The sequence below is a fragment of the Podarcis tiliguerta genome, assembly GCF_965153285.1.
Source record: "Podarcis tiliguerta genome assembly, chromosome: 9".
Lineage (NCBI taxonomy): Eukaryota > Metazoa > Chordata > Lepidosauria > Squamata > Lacertidae > Podarcis > Podarcis tiliguerta.
Genome location: NC_139542.1, coordinates 39,834,758 through 39,847,533, shown reverse-complemented (window position 1 = coordinate 39,847,533; position 12,776 = coordinate 39,834,758). Strand labels below are relative to the sequence as shown.

Genomic DNA, 12,776 nt, shown 5'->3' with positions numbered 1-12,776 from the left:
GTTCTGTCCCCAGGCGGGGGGACAGATAGTCTTAACCAATGCCTAAACAACCACTCACGGTTTTGTATTTAAATAAAGTTGTGGCCAAAATTATGCCAAAAACCTTAAACAAAAATTAAGTGTGCGTTGTGAGTTATTTGGGGGGTGGCTTGGGGACCTCGATACGCAACTGTTTCCAGTGGTATGAAACAGCTTTAAATGTATTATTTGAATGTGAGTTGGGTTTGCTTAAGGTTACAATCATGCCTTAGGCAAAGTGTCCCGTCCCCCCCTTTAATTCTAGTTCCTGCTTGATTGGAAAGTTTGGCATAAATAGGTTTGCCCCGGTATGTCACAATCCAAATGTTTGATTTAACATTATAACTGAGTTCTGTCTTTGGCAAGAGAGAAAAATGATTTCCTGATGTGAAAAGATTACCTGATTAGAGGTTTTGAACCAGTCATCCTTTATTTTGCCAATTGTTACCAATTTCTGCATTGTTGCAACATGTCAGAGTAAGGAGCCAGGCAATATGGCCTCAAAAGACATGTAGAGGTCATGGTAAGGATAAAGAGGGGTGATTCTCAGCATGCCTCACTGGCCTCTCTCATTTCCCAGTCCATTATCTAGAATCTAAGAACTGGCTCCAGTTCCCATCATCCCTGGCTGTTGATCATGCCGGCTGAAGCTGGTGGAATGCAGACTGCCTTTCCCTAATATTAACAAAGGTATTGTTTGTTCCCCATTTCTCCGGGAGGTGAAAAATTCCAGGCATGTCACTACTTGGATTTAGATTCCTTTAAATGAGAGAACATTTGAAGATTTATCGGTTTTCTTTTCTTTATTGTAATATTTCCTTCTATTTACAAATGTAATAGCAGAGCATGGGTACAGGCAAGTAGAAGACACTCCCATGACTACTGTTACAGGCTATTAAGTGTTATTTTTATGCTGCATTCTATTTTTACTGCTGGGCTGAAGGGTGACTGGGAAATGTTTTATATAAAGACGTAAATAGAATCCAAATGTATGCATGCCAAAGGCTCCAATCCTATTATTGGGGGAGGGATGCCTATTTGTCTGGCATTACTTTTGTAAAAGATATTGTAAAATAATAATGATGATGATGATGGTAATAATAACACCTAGCAAGTGCATTTAAAATACACTTTTCTTTTGCAGTTTTGCTTGGGATGGCCTTAGGTCTTGCTAAATCTGTCCCTGCCCAATACACACATATCTGCCCACCTCCGAATTCTGAAAGGGTGTGCCTGTTTCTTCATCTACAGATTGTTCTCTCAGGAGCAAAACAACATCTGCAGGTATCTGCTCCCCCGCCCATGAAGAGATTAAGCCCCTCTAGCTTATTTTGTGCTCAGCTTGATCCCCTTTTATCTTCTCAGCCATGTTCCCTATAATGGAAGTGACATTCGAGGGTGGCTGCCTGCCTGCTTTCTTTATTTCTTTCCATTTAATTAATATCCACACCGTAGTAAGAGCTGGGGGAGGAAGAGTTCTAGTCTATATCTTACAGTTAGTGTACATCCTGCTTTCTAGCAACAAGCTCAGGTGATACAACTTGGTGTGGGCTACGCTTTCATTGCATTTCATCGATGGCAACTCTGTAAAGAGAATAAGTGGCTGATAAGTGGTGGTGATGTTTGAAATAAATGGGCAAAATTTTGGTTAACATATTGCTCCTTCATAGTTAAAAAAACACAAAGTTTTATATTAATGAATATAGTGGGGGGTAAACTGCTCTTATCCAAAGTGTATGTTTAGTCTGAATCTTCTTTCTTGTAACTTGAATCCATTGGTTTGGGTCCTATCCTCCAGAGCAGGAGAAAACAAGCTTGCTCCAACTTCCATGTGACAGCCCTTGAGATATATGAAGATAGCTATCATATCTCCTCTCAGTATCCTCTACGAATTAAAATGTCTGTCGTGGTTGCACTTTCCAGAACTGCTATGGCTCTGGTCCTCTATAACCCTGACAGAGTCAGAATGTTATTGTGAAAGAGCTTAGAAACCTGGTGTGTGCAAATGGAGGTGTTTCAGCTCATCATGTGGCCAGAAGACAGAGAACAGACTCTTCATGTGGTTAGAGTTACCAGTTGGCATAGCTGTCAACGTTTTCCTTTTTTAAAGGGAAATTCCCTTATTCCGAGTAGGATTCCTCGCAAGAAAAGGGAAAAGTTGACAGCCTTGCAAGTCAGTGAGTTTTAAACTTGCTTCCATGCACTAAATCAGGGGTGTCAAGAAATTAGAGCCTTATAAAGTTCCTTGGGATCTTTATAAGGCAGGGTGTGGATGTGGGTGACTATGATGGCCTCCAGAACAAGGTTCTATCACAGCAAGAGCAAATTAAAAATGTAGCTATGCCATGTAGTTTTTCTGGACTGCCAGCAGCTGAGCCTGGCTTGATGCACACAATCTCAAGAATTTGCTCCTTTTTGCCTCCACGGTGACCTTAATCTCCAAAAACAATATAGGGAGTGCTTTAAAGCAATCAATCTCTTAAGAACTGAAATACTAAAGGAATCAAGAGTTTGTTGAGTGGAGATGAGCTTATGCAACTAAACAGGACAATCCTATCCTCAAAATGCATCAGCTGAACAAGACCAGGGTTGCTACTAAATCCCCTGTAATGATGCAGCTCCAGGTTGACGTCTTACCCTCCTCCAAGGCTTGGACCCCCATCCCTCACTGCTCCAAATATACATCAGCAAATGGAGGAATGGCACTTACCTGATCTCTCGGCAGCTGAGTCCAGTGGCGTAGCGTGGGTTGTCAGCACCCGGGGCAAGGCAAGTAATTTGCGCCCCCTAACCTGGGGCAAGGCAAGTAATTTGCGCCCCCTAACCTGGGGCAAGGCAAGTAATTTGCGCGCCCCCCTCTGCACTGTCCCTCCCCCAGATAGTCTCCCTCGCTCTCTCTCCGCACCGCACCGCACGCCTGGCACCCTCCCCTCCACAGTGGACGGCGACCCGGCGGCTCGGATCGGATTCGCACAGCCAGCACTGCAGTGAGAGAGAGTGAGTGAGCCAGGTAGGGGCAGAGAGCTGCGAGTGCGAGTGCCCCCCCCCCCCGATGTTGCGCCCGGTGCGGCCGGCCCCCCCTGCACCCCCCATGCTACGCCACTGGCTGAGTCGCTGCTGCTTGCTGCAAGGGAGTTTGGGAGAGGTAAGGAAGCAGAGAGGTTGGCAGTGGGCATACATTGGCAGGAGTGCCATAGTGACTCTGCCAGGGTGTTTGTACATCACCAACCTCCCCAGTGCCTTGCCCCTCCCACTCTCCTCAGTAAGCATCAGTGAGTCACCTGTTGGGAGACCAGGTAAGTGCTACCACTCCACCCTACCATTCACTCCTGGTCAAAACGAAATGCACATCATTTGGAGTCAATGGAGAGCACAGGATCATTCTCACCACCACCCTCTGCATTTTTCAGTCAGTGTGGTGTAGTGGTTAAGAGCGCTAGACTCGTAATCTGGTGAACCGGGTTCGCGTCTCTGCTCCTCCACATGCAGCTGCTGGGTGACCTTTGGCTAATGACACTTCTCTGAAGTCTCTCAGTCTAACTTGCCTCACAGAGTGTTTGTTGTGGGGGAGGAAGGGAAAGGAGATTGTTAGCTGCTTTGGGACTCCTTGGGGTAGTGTTTAAGCAGGATATCAAATCCAAGCAGGAAGACTACAAAGGGACAACGCAGCCTCCATCTCCTCTCTAAGAATCCATGTGCTTCGCACTCACACTATGCCATAGTTCGGCTTTGCATTATGTGCAAACTAACTCATAGACTTCTACTTGTGGTCAGGAATCATGCACATGTAGGCTCCTGATTCAAACCTTTTTCAGTGGATGCATGAAAGTCAGGGGGCAGACCTGTTAGGCATGTTGATGTTGTTAGGTGGGTCCAGCAGACATGGTCTGGCTCCCCATGCTGCAGGTTGAGTGGATGTGGGAAAGTCTAATGTGAAACGCAACGCCACATCACCTAGATACATTATCTCACTCTCCCCAGATGTCTATAGAAGTACAGATACAGAAGTGGTGGGTGAAGAAGTGGGGATAGTCAGGGCTTGTGCCAGCCTGGAGTTGGGGCAAGAACCTTTCCTAGCACCTCAGTTGTGCAGCATGTGTGGGGTGGCTTCTGTGATGTCATATCAGTGTCCCTGCCATAGCTGTGCCTCCCATTCATAACTCTTGTAGGGTTATCATGAGGAGAGTCACCAGACTGTGACTGGTTGTGGCAATGGGATCACCGTGAGATGAGCTGCACCACTATACTGCCTCTTCCTATTACTACTGTTATTATTACTGCAGGGTGCATGGGGTTTTAAGGGAGGGCTAGTACCATGCTGTTTCTGGGGTGGTTTGTCCACCTTTGGCTTCACCATGCACTAAGCTCTCATTTGTGGCTCCTAGAAGCTGCCAGCATACGACAGCGGCCAAACCCTTGAAATGGCTTTCACTGGCCGGGTGAGGGTAGCCAATGGGTCTCAAACACTTGGTGAGTTAGGGACTTGCCCTGCATGCAAAGACAGGCTTCAGCAGATTGAGGGAATGAGAGCAATAGAGGGTCCAGGAGTCAAGAAGGTGGTTTCTGCATGTGCTGCAGAGGGAAGTGAGGGCCAGATGGGGCTCATCAACCTGGGAAGGTAGCCCACCTCAGAGAAGGAAAACTCTGACCCTAAACCTCTACTGTTTCGCGGGATATCTTTGGGAGAAGAAAAGGCTAAGGAGTAAACCCTACACAAATCGGGAGTCCCTAAGATGGCTGGATGGTGCCTTGTATGTCTCCTTCTGACAACTCCTGCAGCCAAGCTGGTGCCAAAGGTATTGCTCTGCTTTCCTTTGGACCACATCAGTGAGGCTGAGAGGGGGGTCTTGTGGTCTGGACAGCCCAGGACCTCCATACACACTGCCCAAGGCTTGCACCCCGGAGAAGTCACTTCAGTGCTGCCAACGCAGCTGTTTAACTTCACGCCTGGAGACGCACTTCATTGTCTTACGAGACAGACTGGTGCCAACAACTCTTGATGCTGCTGCATGGGGAAATCATACGATCACAGCTAGCTATGCTGATGTAAGCTCTGACACAGAAGCGGTCATTTCAACCGACCCCCTAGGACCGCTCTGACTACCTTCTGTATAATAATAGCTGAAAAGCCACATGATAATACCAAGTTCCTGGCATATCAGATAGAAAACTGGATAACAGAAAAACAGTTTTGTTCTCAAAGGGACAAAATCATTTAAATGTTGAGCCCCTAAAGATTCTTTTCAGACCAGATGAAAGATACATTTGATCTGTCAATATTTAATTAAAAGCTGACACATTTGTTTCATTCTAGACACAGTGTGTGTTCCTTGAAAGGACATTCTAGGGGGAAACAAAGGTTATTGGTAGATGTCATGGTGACAACAAGGCAGAGAGACAAGTGGGCATGAGCAAAATGATGAGTGTACAGTTCTGTCGCACTCCCTTGTTTGACCATGCAAACAGAATCTCAGTTTCTCAACACGTTTTCCGTAAGATTTTTTTTCCAAGCACTCCCTTTCAATTCACTGAATGTATAAACCAAAAGAGGCAAGAAAACTAGGATAAAAGCTGTTAATGTGATTTTTGAAATGCAATTAATGCTATAATCTACAATGTGTCACTTTGTAATTATGTGAAACTTATGTTCCCAATAAATATACTGGACCCCCTTTTGTATGTTGCTCTAATTACAGTACAATGCTATGCACACCTATTCATGTCATTTTCGTGGGTTGTGACATCCCTGCAAGAACATCAGAATCCATAGGAACAACACCTCCTATGAATCGTTGCACTTACTGCACATCTATGTCTCAAGGCAGAAGCTAAAAATGGTACAGTATTAGAGGAGGGGGCCAGACTGAATGAGACCTTCAGAAAGAACCAGGGTTGGATGCCTGCATTTTGCAATGTTTGAATTTGCATTTTGGAAAGCACTTAGGTTAAATGCAAAGATGCATTTAACATCATATCTAGTTTGCCTTTTACAAGTCTTGACAGTGCTCTTACCTGTTTATCTCTTGGTGAGAATCAATTTTAAAAATGGAAGAATTTGCTTTAAAACCAATCCTAAGATAAGAAAGCCTTCACTGCTGCCAAAAAGATTGTATATTCAATAAAGTTTCCATGATATACCACATAAATTTTCCAGCTTGATTTAGTGACACTGAAGTATATTAGCTACAGAACTATATTTAGCACACCATGAAATCTTTCACACCCCATAAAATTGAGGGGATTTTGAAACTTTTACAGCCATGCTTTGACATCCAACGATGTGTCCTTCAGAAATATATATATATATATATATATATATATATATATATATATATACACATACACACACACTCATTTCTAACCATTTTAAGCATGTAATACCCATAAAGTAATGAAAAGAAGAGCACCGAGAAAGGGAATTTAAATACTTCTGAATCAGACACACTTGAAGAACTCCTAGTCCCAATAGATGATGTTTAAAAAGCTAAATACAACACACAGTGCAATGTTGTTATACATTCTCTTCTACTTTTCCAATAAACAGGACTATTAACGCAGAACATTTAACTACAAATTCTTCTATACTGATGCCCTTGAGATCTATAACAGCGGTAAAGTTAAAGGAAACTATTTGTAGAACTGGTTTGTTATAAGTGCAGAGCAATGAACCAATAGATGGTGGAGCTTTGTTTTGTTGTCGCTGCTGCTGTTGTTATAATTATCCGTGTACTGATATGCTCAAAACTTCTGGGCTGCAAATAATCTGGAGATCAACTGGACTATGGCAATGGTTCACAGACTATGGGTGTAGAATATCAGGAATGTTTCTGAAATTCTCTTCAGTCAAATTTCTCTAAGGTTTGGGAATTCCAAATTACTTCTGGAAGTAAAGTTGATTCATTAGGAACCCTTGTGGTTCTATTTATTTTTTGGCAAGGATAATTAGCAGACCAACTTCCCCTATATGCCCTCAGCCCATAGATAAGATCCACAGAGGAGGCTTTTTGAATATGCCATGATTATTAAAATGTCGTCTTATGACATCTCCAAAGCAGGACTTATTGGTGGTGGCACCCACCCTCTGGAACACTCTCCCACGTGCAGTTCATGAGACCAATAGAGTTTTTAGTTTTAATCACCTTCTGAAGATGCATTGTATTATACAGGTTTTTCCTGGCTCAAACTGTAAGGTTTATCACACTGCTCTCTTCTTGCTGATATATTCTATTGAGATATTTTTGACTGCAAACACTATACATATAAAGCACTCCCCCCAAAAATTACAATTCCCAGCACCCTTTACAAAGTTCACATCCCAGGATTCTTTGAGTCAGGAAATGTGCTTTTGTGTTTAGTGATATTTAAAGTTTTGGCTTCTATTATTTTAGGTAAACTGCTTAAGGATTCTGTATATTAAATATTATAAAGACAGATTTCTGATTTTTTTTACACAGCACTATGCATACTCGGTTTATCACACTTTCAGGTCCTTCTGTTAAATAACATTCCTATTGCTCATGTGCATTTTTGCGTTCGTCTCTCTCTCTCTCTCTCTCTCTCTCCCCCCCCCCCCACACACACCCCAATCTAGACGTGACTGGCTGTATGATTATATCAAGATTATTTCTGGGTGGTGTTTTACTGATACACACAAGTGCTTGTGTGCACCAGGAAACACAGCACAGAAAGCATTACTGAGCAAACTGTGGACACGTCTATAGATTGTAAGAAAACTGTCCAAATTTGCTGACTTTGCTGAGGCACTGATTCTGCGTAGTAATAAGTTGGTGCAGTCCACTGTACACAAAGCAGGGACTAGTCACCTATGGAACTTGAGCCCAAGCTCTACCTCCATGCGCCACTGTTATGGCTTTGGACAAATCACTGTTTTTTTGTCTCAGCTCCCTGTCTGTAAAATGGGGAAAGGTCAATGAAGTCAAAACAGATTTCCCAAACTAGATTATCAACAGACTGTAAACTTGCAGACTTTGTTTAGCCTTCCTTTAATTTCAATGAAATTTGTATTCATTTGTATCTCATTACCATTGCTTCTGAAAGGAAACACAGTACTTTACCGCCTCCCACCAATTCTACTTGATGTGCTCAATTTTTGTTCAAACTGGTTTGTGGACTTTCTTGCATGAAGCAGTAGCAAAGAAATGGTGGGGTAAGGAAGATCTTAATTAAATCAAAGGGTAGCATATAATCAATTTAGCCATTTTAATGAAACATGCAAAATAGTCGCTCAACCAATTAGCTGCAAGACTTTTAAGGAAATATTTAAACTCTGCAATGTTGTGTGGAGAGATTCGCTCGCAAGCTATTCTGAGTCAATCCCATATTGATCTGCTTTCCGCTCGCATGCATTTGTTCCAGCTGTATTTTGTCATGACATTCCTTTGAGAGAACACCGCTTTCCTAATGGAAATAAACTCAAAATGGCTGGCTAGAAGTATTGTGCTTTGCTCATGCTTTGCAGCAAATTTAATCTTTAAGCCCTGCCTACTTTTTGGAAATGGAAAGTATCAGTCAATATAATCTTTATTCAAAATATTGCATGAAGGGCACTAAGTGTGTTGGAGAAAGGGCAGGTTGACTAGGTTCACACAGTGTGCTAAGCCAACCCAGGGCTTTGCATGAATGCATAAGTGGGCAGGATCCAGGAGAGGAGATCATAGCAGCTTTGCTCTTTCCTCCTCATTCCACTGCTGGGCTTGATTTAGCATGCCATCCATGCTCATGGTTTAAGACTCTTCAGACTTAACCATGAGCTGAAACCAAGGTTAGTTGGCTCCATCCAAGTAGGAGCAAAGTTGGTTGCGGTCTCTGGGAACCTCTACGTTCACACTGATAGTTTAGGCTTAGCAAGGCATGCCAAGCAGGTTTCTATCTGAACAGCTGTCATGCACACAAATTCCTCTTAAAACAACCATGCTCAGAACTTGGCCATTGTTGGGTTGTACAAATAGCTTGATGTTGGAGTTTGGTGAGCAAAACAGCCCCACTCCTTTACCACTGAGTGCCCACACATGAATTTTGGGTGCAAAGAGCTGCAGATGTGTACAAATCTGGGGTGGCAAACTGCAAGCCAGCTCACAAGTAATTTCAGACAGCCCTCAAGACGCACTGAAGCACCAAGAAATGTTCTGCATGGCCAGAATTTCATGGAGCATCAGGAGCTACTGACAATTGGGGTAGATTGGAGTGCTCCAGCAACAGGAAAGAGCTATTGTACACAGAGATATGGGGGAAGACAGCAAAAGTTCAGCACATTATGAAGACTCCACAGTTCAGGTAACTAAACTTGCAAAATGAATATGTCATTGTAGGTTGTTTCTGCAGTATTTGCTACAGCATCTTTCTCCCCAAGATCTTTAAATAGTTTGGTGGTGGGACCTTTTTTTATTTTAAAGCAAATCTTAAAGCAACAAAATCCATCATCGTTTAGTTTGCGGCTTTTAAAAAAGTCCACTGGTACAACTTCTGGGAGGAACAGACAACAAAATATTACTTGATTAATGAACTTGGGAGAGAAACTGAACAACAGCACATTAGAAGACTACACATTATTCTGGTTCAGTGTCAGAAATCCGAGGCCTTTGGCTGCTGCTCGTCTTGTCACTTTAATTATTCATGGTTTAGCACCAAAGGAACAAATGTGAATATTTACATGACTCTAAAATATCATGCTGCTCTGAGGTAATTTTCCATTAGGCTTCCAAAATTTAAGAAAACAAGCAAGCACTATTTAGCATAAACATTTACACTTTTTAAGAAGTTGCTAATTTGTTTGCTGTTACCGGTGCCCTTTTTAAGGCAAAAAATGTTATTTGCTTAACACCATGGAAGACTTAAAGAGGACACATCAGTCAGGAACTTGGACAAGCTCTCTATGGTCTGACAAGGGAAACGCCTGAGTCTGTTCAGATGCAACTAAGTCCATTGCCACCTCATGGCTAAACCTTGTTACGACCCCAATCGCACACTCAAAGAAGAAGAAGAAGAAGAGTTTGGATTTGACATCCCGCTTTATCACTACCCGAAGGAGTCTCAAAGCGCCTAACATTCTCCTTTCTCTTCCTCCCCCACAACAAACACTCTGTGAGGTGAGTGGGGCTGAGAGACTTCAGAGAAGTGTGACTAGCCCAAGGTCAACCAGCAGCTGCATGTGGAGGAGCAGGGATGCGAACCTGGTTCACCAGATTACGAGTCCACCCCTCTTAACCGCTACACCACACTGGCTCACCACACAAGAACAGTACAAAATCATGTGATACAGGAGATTCCTGACTGGAGGTCTCATTGTGTTCATTTTTACTTTAGAATTCTGATGGAGAGAGTTAAAACATTCTACCCCCGGCACTAAAACTCCAGTCAGATTCAGAGCTTGAAAGTTGCCATTTCTCCAGAAAGGGAATTTCAAAGCGAGATTAATGCATAAAAATGCTGGATTAGAATTTATCAAGAAGTTTGCTTCCATCCCTTTAGGTTGGAATAGTGATAATGGTTTTCTGTCCCACTACACATGGGGTGGGCAATGCTGGTATAATTGTGCATTTACCACTGTTTTGAACAATCACTTTGCTTATCTTCAGCTTTGTGTAGAATCGTCATGAACTTCATGAGGAAGACATCATAGGGCTGCCCTGAGGACCCCTCTCCTGGACCCATGCTTAGACATCCATGCAGAGGTGAGGATGTCTGCACTAAAGAAGCAGACACATAAGCAGCTGCTTGCACAGTGCACTGGCTCCTGCCTCACCAGATATAAACAGAGGCTCTTGTCAGGAAGAAAGATAAATATTCAGGCAAGTAATGGTATAGGCTCAGCGGCAGACACAGAACTCAGGAGTCATGGTTCAGGAGTTCAGGAGCAGGGCAAGAAGTTCAGAATTGGATGGAAGTGGCAAAGATGTCCCAACATATTTCCTGCCAAGGTTTTAAATATGAGGCATAATGCGCTCACTCACGAGACTCTCTCCTTGTGGGAATGTTGGGATTGCAAGCATGCACCCCACTGGGGAAGGTGAGTCTGCTCCTATTTGCAAAGGTGGCACGCGGTTTTAGGCAACAACACAGCAGTTGCTCCTGACTCCTGTTCTGCCTTCTTGCTTGGCTGATCAAAGCCCCCGCACCCAAACCTCCACTGAGGCTCTCCACTCCATAGGAAAGCTGTTGTAAGCCGGCATCCTTGCTCTGCCTCCTAAAGTTGGGCCAGAAGGGGGATGCTTCTGGTTCCTCCTCCTCCTCCTCCTGCATCAGACTCTGCCAATCCAATTCCAACACTGTTCTGGGGTTCATGGTATGCATAGGCTTCCACACAATTGGGACTGCCAATTTCACAAGCAAATCACACGAAGGCTACTTATTTGTGAGTTTCTTGAATGTGGGTATCTGAATATCCACCCCATATCTTGCTTGCCCCAGATGTGCGTCATCAAGTGATGTCCACTTCACACAATCCACATTTGTCATTTCCAGGGCCAGCTTGAGACATTTTGCCACCTGAATTGAACCGCAAAATGGTGCTCCCCTCCCTGCCAGGGAAGAAGGTGTGCTTGAAGATCTACATTAGGAATGATGTGGGGGATTTGCTGCCCTTGTGGATCCTGACGCTTGAGGCAATCACCCCATCTTGCCCTGGTCCTTTTTGTATTTCACTGTCATTTAATTCCACTGTTCACATTTCTCCCCTCTATACCCATATAGATTCCTGAGAACTGAGGATTCAGCTTCCTGCATGTGATGTAGTGGGCTCCGATCTACAAGATTTAAATGCCACAGAAACTCTGTAAGATGTCACAAGTCTCTTTGTTGTTTTCCCCAGGGAAACGTGCATTAGAACTGCAGCCTTTAATCATAACTTGTTTCCAGACAATCATTTGATTTCAGTCCCTGCTCCAAATTCATTTTTGCTGTGAATGCTTTGTTCTAATTTGTGGTAAAGTCATTAAAAATGCCTCTTTTCCTGATCTTGACTATAAATGGTGACATACTAAATTAAACAGCAAAAATGTCTCTCTCCATTTGCAGCAAATCTTTTGCTGCCATCCTCTGGAGATGACAAGCATTTCTCTCTCTCTCTAAATGGAACTATGGTACTTTGAAATGCATTGCATTGTCAGTGTAATAGGGTTTGCATGGTTGGAAAATAAAATGATTATCAGATATTTGGATGGTCAAATGTTCCGGCATTTTATAGGTCATTCGTATTTTTGAAGCTATGACCATAGCAATTAGAAAACTTACTATGAGCATACGTTGTTTGTCTGAAAGGAGGGTAAAGAGGTATGTTGGCATGTGTGTTGAAACTAGCTTACTGTTCAAGAGTGAAATGTGCATTCATTGCTCCGTCCCTGCCCAGCACTGACATGTGGCCCTTCCAAGGTTGCCCAGACGCAATTGTGGCCCTCAGGCTGAGAATGGCTACCCACCCATGGGTGAAAATCACAGCTGCTTCACTGCTCCCCTGATAGGAGGCAAGTCATAGTTTGACCTAGCATTCTCTCTCTCTTCAAATAAACTATAGTTTATAGCACCTGGTTTGTCTGTATGTTGTGGGGGAACCACAAATGAAATCAAATCATGTTATGCTAAGCCGGATCATGGGTAAGCTTAGCTGTCAACAGTGACACAACAGCAGAGCAGAGTGAAGTTGCCACCATTTAAACCCTTTGCACAGTATGTATTTATCTTTAAACTATAGTTAAGCTTAACCATAGTTCAACTGAAAAATGATGTGTGAACCATGGCTGTCA

The 12,776-nt window shown here is 43.3% G+C and overlaps 1 long non-coding RNA gene across 1 annotated transcript; it reads left to right on the top strand.

Moving 5' to 3' along the window:
* Positions 1-485: 485 nt before the first annotated feature.
* Positions 486-11,821, top strand: LOC310685458. Its single transcript, XR_014515289.1, has 3 exons — positions 486-708; positions 10,614-10,826; positions 11,728-11,821. It is a non-coding gene; the product is annotated as an uncharacterized lncRNA (long non-coding RNA).
* The last annotated feature ends 955 nt before the right edge of the window (positions 11,822-12,776 follow it).